Genomic DNA, 6,652 nt, shown 5'->3' on the forward strand with positions numbered 1-6,652 from the left:
GGCTTTGTTATTTTATTAGGGGGCTTAGATTAGGTGTAAGTAGCTTAAAATTGTTGTAATATTTTTTAAATGTTTGCAACTTATTTTTTTTATTTTTTGTAACTTAGCTTTTTTATTTTTTGTACTTTAGTTAGTTTATTTAATTGTATTATTATTATTATCGGTTATTTGTAGAGCGCGAACAGATTCCGCAGCGCTAATTGTATTTAATTGTAGTTATTTGTAGGTAATTTATTTAATTAATTTAATGATAGTGTAGTGTTAGGTTTAATTGTAACTTAGGTTAGGATTTATTTTACAGGTAATTTTGTATTTCTTTTAGCTAGGTAGTTATGAAATAGTTAATAACTATTTAATAACTATTGTAACTAGCTAAAATAAATACAAAGTTACCTGTAAAATAAATATAAATCCTAAAATAGCTACAATGTAATTATTAATTACATTGTAGCTATCTTAGGGTTTATTTTACAGGTAAGTATTTAGTTTTAAATAGGAATAATTTATTTAAGTATAGTGTAGGGTAATTGTAACTTAGGTTAGCTTTTATTTTACAGGTTAATTTCTCTTTATTTTAACTAGGTAGCTATTAAAGAGTTAATAACTATTTAATAGCTATTGTACCTAGTTAAAATAAATTGAAATTTGCCTGTAAAATAAAAATAAATCCTAAGATAGCTACAATAAAATTATTATTTATATTGTATCTATATTAGGGTTTATTTTAAAGGTAAGTATTTAGTTTTAAATAGGAATAATTAATTTAATAAGAGTTAAATTTATTTAGATGTATTTAATTAATATTTAAGTTAGGGGGGTGTTAGGGTTAGGGTTAGACTTAGGTTTAGGGGTTAATAATTTTATTATAGTTGCGGCGGTGTAGGGGGGGGCAGGATAGGGGTTAATAAATGTATTATAGGTGGCGACGGTGTAGGGAGGGGCAGATTAGGGGTTAATACGTTTACTATGGGTGGCGGCGGGGGTCCAGGAGCGGCGGTTTAGGGGTTAAACAATTTATTTAGTTGCGGCGGGGTCTGGGATCGGCAGGATAGTGGTTAATAAATGTATTATAGGTGGCGACGGTGTAGGGGGGCAGATTAGGGGTTAATACGTTTAATATAGGTGGCGGCGGGGTCCCGGGAGCGGCGGTTTAGGGGTTAAACAATTTATTTAGTTGCGGCGGGGTCCGGGATAGGCAGGATAGGGGTTAATAAATTTATTATAGGTGGCGGCGATATAGGGGGGGCAGGATAGGGGTTACTAGGTATAATGTAGGTGGCGGTGGGCTCCGGGAGCGGCGGTTTAGGGGTTAATACAGTTATTATAGTTGCAGCGGTGTCCGGGAGCGGCGGTTTAGGGGTTACTAACTTTATTTAGTTGCGGGGGGCTCCGGGGGCGCCGGTATATGGGGTAGAACAGTGTAGTTAGTGTGGGTGCTTAGTGACAGCTTGTCAATAAAGCTGTCAAAAAGCCGAAGAGCAGCGAGATCGGATGAGTGATAACTATCACAGTCCGCTGCTCATCGCCCCGTACTTGGTGCGTGGCTTTTTGACAGATTTATTGATAACTTTGGCAAGATTTTTCAGGTCCGCGGCGGCGATGGTAGGCGAGCTTAGGCGGGCGTATTGGGCCGGCGAAGGCAGGTAAGTAGACACGTTGATAACTAGAGGCCATTATGTTTTAATATATTTCAAATACAGTATGTTGTGATATCTTGATAACCAGATTATATTGCAAAGTTGTTTTCCTTCACATAACACTATTTAATATTAAAATCTCTAAGGCCTCTAGTTATCAAGCTCCGTCCGTACCTGCCTTCGCCGGCCCCAAAACGCTCGCCTAAGCTCGCCTCACATCACCACCGTAGACCTGAATACGTTCTTCAAAGTTATCAAAAAAGCTGTCAAAAAGCCGTGCACCAAGTATGGGGCGATGAGCAGCGGACTGTGATAGTTATCACTCATCAATCTCGCTGCTCTTTGGCTTTTCTACATCTAGATATGCTTTTCAGCAAGTGATATCAAGAGAATGAAGCAAATTAGAAAGTTGTTTAAAATGGCATGCTCTTTCTAAATCATGAAAGAAAAAAATTGGGTTTCATGTCGCTTTAATAACCCCTAATCTGCCCCCCCCCTACACCGTCGCCACCTATAATAAATTTATGAACCCCTATCCTGCCCCCCTATACCGCCGCCATCTATATTAAACTAATTAACCCCTAAACCTAAGTCTAACACTAACCCTAACACCCCCCTAACTTAAAAATGATTTTAATAAATCTAAATAAAAATTACTCTTATTAACTAACGCCTAGATTTAGAGTTCTGCATTAGCCGTCAAAACCAGCGTTAGGGGGTCCTAATGCTGGTTTTGGCCTACCGCTGGTATTTAGAGTCTTGTAAGTAAGGGTCTAACGCTCACTTTCCAGCCGCAACTTTTCCATACCGCAGATCCCCTTATGTCAATTGCGTATCCTATCTTTTCAATGGGATCTTTCTAACGCCGGTATTTAGAGTCTTGGCTGAAGTGAGCGTTAGAAATCTAACGACAAAACTCCAGCCGCAGAAAAAAGCCAGGAGTTAAGAGCTTTCTGGGCTAATGCCGGTTCATAAAGCTCTTAACTACTGTGCTCTAAAGTACACTAACACCCATAAACTACCTATGCACCCCTAAACCGAGGTCCCCCCACATCGCCGCCACTCTAATAAAAAATTTTAACCCCTAATCTGCCGACCGCACACCGCCACAACCTACATTATCCCTATGTACCCCTAATCTGCTGCCCCTAACATCTCCGACCCCTACATAATATATATTAACCCCTAATCTGCCCCCCCCAGCTTCGCCACTACCTACCTACACCTACAATTATTAACCCCTAATCTGCCGACCGGACCTCACAGCTACTATAATAAATGTATTAACCCCTAATCCGCCTCACTCCCGCCTCAAAAACTCTATAATAAATAGTATTAACCCCTAATCTGCCCTCCCTAACATCGCAGACACCTAACTTCAAGTATTAACCCCTAATCTGCCGACCGGACCTCGCCGCTACTACTAAATGTATTAACCCCTAAAGCTAAGTCTAACCCTAACACTAACACCCCCATAAATTAAATATAATTTCAATCTAACGAAATAAAATAAATCTTATTAAATAAATTAATCCTATTTAAAGCTAAATACTGTAAAATAAACCCTAATATAGCTACAATATAAATAATAATTATATTGTAGCTATTTTAGGATTAATATTTATTTTACAGGCAACTTTGTATTTATTTTAACCAGGTACAATAGCTATTAAATAGTTAATAACTATTTAATAGTTACCTAGTTAAATAATTACAAAATTACCTTTAAAATAAATCCTAACCTAAGTTACAATTAAACCTAACACTACACTATCAATAAATTAATTAAATAAACTATCTACAATTATTTACAATTAAATCAACTAAATTAAATTACAAAAACAAACAAACACTAAATTACAAAAAATAAAAAAAGATTACAAGAATTTTAAACTAATTACACCTACTCTAAGACCCCTAAAAAAATAACAAAGCCCCCCAAAATAAAAACATGCCCTACCCTATTCTAAAATAAAAATGTTACAGCTCTTTTACCTTACCAGCCCTTAAAAAGGCCTTTTGCGGGGGGGGGGGGGGGGGGGGGGGCGTGTCCAAGCAGCGGCTCTGTGCAGTCGCAATCTTCTGTAGCTCCGGGGGAAAAATCAATTACCCGCCGGTTCTTGCTTTAATTCTACAGCACCCTATGCTATTACAAGATACATCACGATCACATACAAGGCCACAACCTTAGTTGCTGTATTAATGATCCCGGAGGCGGAATAGGACGATCAAGGCCTGTAGCGACGGCGGCTTTACAGGCAACGTTCCCCCCCCTGGATTCCAGGGGTGTTTAGCCAGAACTGGTTTTCTCAAATACCTACAACAAATTGCCGATTATTAACAGTCTTTCTTGTCAAAGATCAGCATACTTCTTTGGGCATCGCAGCCATTCAGTGAGTGCCATCACTGACAACAGCTAGCTACAATGTAGGCCACAGATTCCTCCACTGACCTGGACCACCAATTAACTAAATTAGAAGCCCTGATGCAAATACTGATAGATAAAGCTCCCTCGGAACAAGACATACTTTCTCTCATGGAAAGAGCAGGAGATACTGAAGCCGCGGAGCCGGAGCTAAAGCAACCCATGATGAGCAAGTCAGATTTAAGCATAGAGCCCGGGGTGGATAAGCGACCTGCTATATACCCAGGCGGTTGCTCTAATATACCCCTCTCATCAACAACCGAAGGTGATAAAGGTAGAGCAAGGGAAACATCATATCAGCACCTCATGCAAGTTATGTGCCTCTCCCTAAAGGCGGATCTGCTAAGCAGGAGACACAGCACCACTTCTTCTAAGATGGCGCACGGAGCAAGACCGCACTATCCCCAGAGGGAGAAACAGGTCTTGGCATGTATGAACATCAATATTGGTAAGCAGAGCAAACCTTCTATTACTTTTATGGTCAAAGACCCCTCCGACTCAGCAAGATTACAGCTACGGGGAAAACAGGACCCGGAGCTGCTATGGGCGCCACGTGGGCTTTGGGGGAGCCAGGAGGTGGATGCAAACCTGGAGTCTTTAAGCTCATCTACTTTAATCACAGTTCCAGGTAGCAACCCAGATTGTGCATGGCAGGACTTTGTTTTCTGGTATAACCCTCCAGGGACTATGAACTATTTCACATTACTCCCTGTCGACATCACTATCAGTCATTCTAAACTGACGAGGGGAGAAGCCCAACCCTGCTCAACTACCCTCTTTGCAGGTGCTAATGCTATGAAGGACATGCCGATATACTCTGGGGGCTGATAATACTCCTTTATTGCACTTTTCCCAATAGACTCTATTTGGGACAATCTTGGGGACTCAACTAAAAGGTTTGCTGTGTTGATCGGTTCAGCTACAACTGTTTAATTTGTTGCTCTGTGGTTTTGAATATAATCTCAAAGCATATATGTTTTACTTGTTTATCACGCAATTGCTACACTATTATTTTTATCATTAATCTTTTTTATTGGAAGCCCATGACATATCAGGTTGTTTGGAGGCAGGGGGAGACGCATATTCCTTTGGCTCATAACTTTTAGGCTATTTGCTGCATCATCATCCATCCTAATGGCGTGCATATTAAACACACTCTTTATTGCCTCACTCGTAGCTGGCGGCCGCGGTAGCGGGTGGGGGATAGGTATATATCAAATAGTTGGGACGCCGCCACTTATTAGTCATTACACATTCCTTACAGCCCCAATACTGAAATTTCCCTTTGCTAATAATACCCTTGGTCAGCTGTATGTTGCCCCCTGTAGCCAATTGATCCCAACCAACTTAAGTGCCACACTCTACATGAATATAATAGTTGTAGGTACTATTAAATATAAGAATGACATTTTTTTCTGGTTACCTGTGTCCCAGGACACGTTCTTCTGTGTTGTATTGTTTTTTTTGTGTGTTATGTTAAATTGTATCTGCACATATCCCCAAAACTGTTTATAAGTGATTTAATTTAAGATCCAAGAGAGGTCTAAAGTGCTTCAATTGGGGATCAGATAGAAGTACACTGACTTAGACCATGAGTTTTTAAATATTGGTTCACCTCTTTGTGTATATACTGCAGACTGACATCATTATGTGCTATTTGCTTCATGCTCTTTAACAGTCAACACAGGGGATTAACTCAGTGAATCAATGACCCAATAACATATTGTATTATAACATTTGTTGATGTGTGCTTTGTGCATATATTCTATGATGTGTGCTTTTGTTTGATATAAATAAAGCTTCTTGGAAAAATAAAAAATAAAAAATAAAAAAAAGGCCTTTTGCGGGGCATGCCCCAAAGAATTCTGCTCTTTTGCCTGTAAAAAATCATACAATACCCCCCCCAACATTACAACCCACCACCCACATACCCCTAATCTAACCCAAACCCCCCTTAAAAAAACTAACACTAAGCCCCTGAAGATCTTCCTACCTCAAACTGCCCCATTGTTTCCTATGGGGGAATCGTGCACAAGCACGTTTTTGAAGCTGGCCGCGTCCATAAGCAACGCTGGTATTAAGAGTTGCAGTGGGGGTAAATATGCCTGTACGCTCCCTTTTTGGAGCCTAACGCAGCTCTTCTGAGAACTCTAAATACCAGCGTTGTTTAAAAGGTGCGGGGGAAAAAAACCACGCGTAGCTAACGCACCCCTTCTAACGCAAAACTCTAAATTTAGGCGTAAATTAATCCTATTTAAAACTAAATACTTACCTGTAAAATAAACCCTAATATAGCTACAATATAACTAATAATTATATTATAGCTATTTTAGGATTTATTTTTATTTTACAGGCAAATTTAAATTTATTTTAAATAGGTACAATAGCTTTTAAATAGTTATTAACTATTTAATAGCTACCTAGATAAAATAAAGACAAATTTACCTCTAAAATAAAAACTAACCTAAGTTACAATTACACCTAACACTACACTATCATTAAATAAATTATTCCTATTTAAAACTAAATACTTACCTGTAAAATAAACCCTAAGATAGCTACAATGTAATTAATAATTTCATTGTAGCTA

The sequence above is a fragment of the Bombina bombina genome, chromosome 4 (assembly GCF_027579735.1).
Source record: "Bombina bombina isolate aBomBom1 chromosome 4, aBomBom1.pri, whole genome shotgun sequence".
NCBI lineage: Eukaryota > Metazoa > Chordata > Amphibia > Anura > Bombinatoridae > Bombina > Bombina bombina.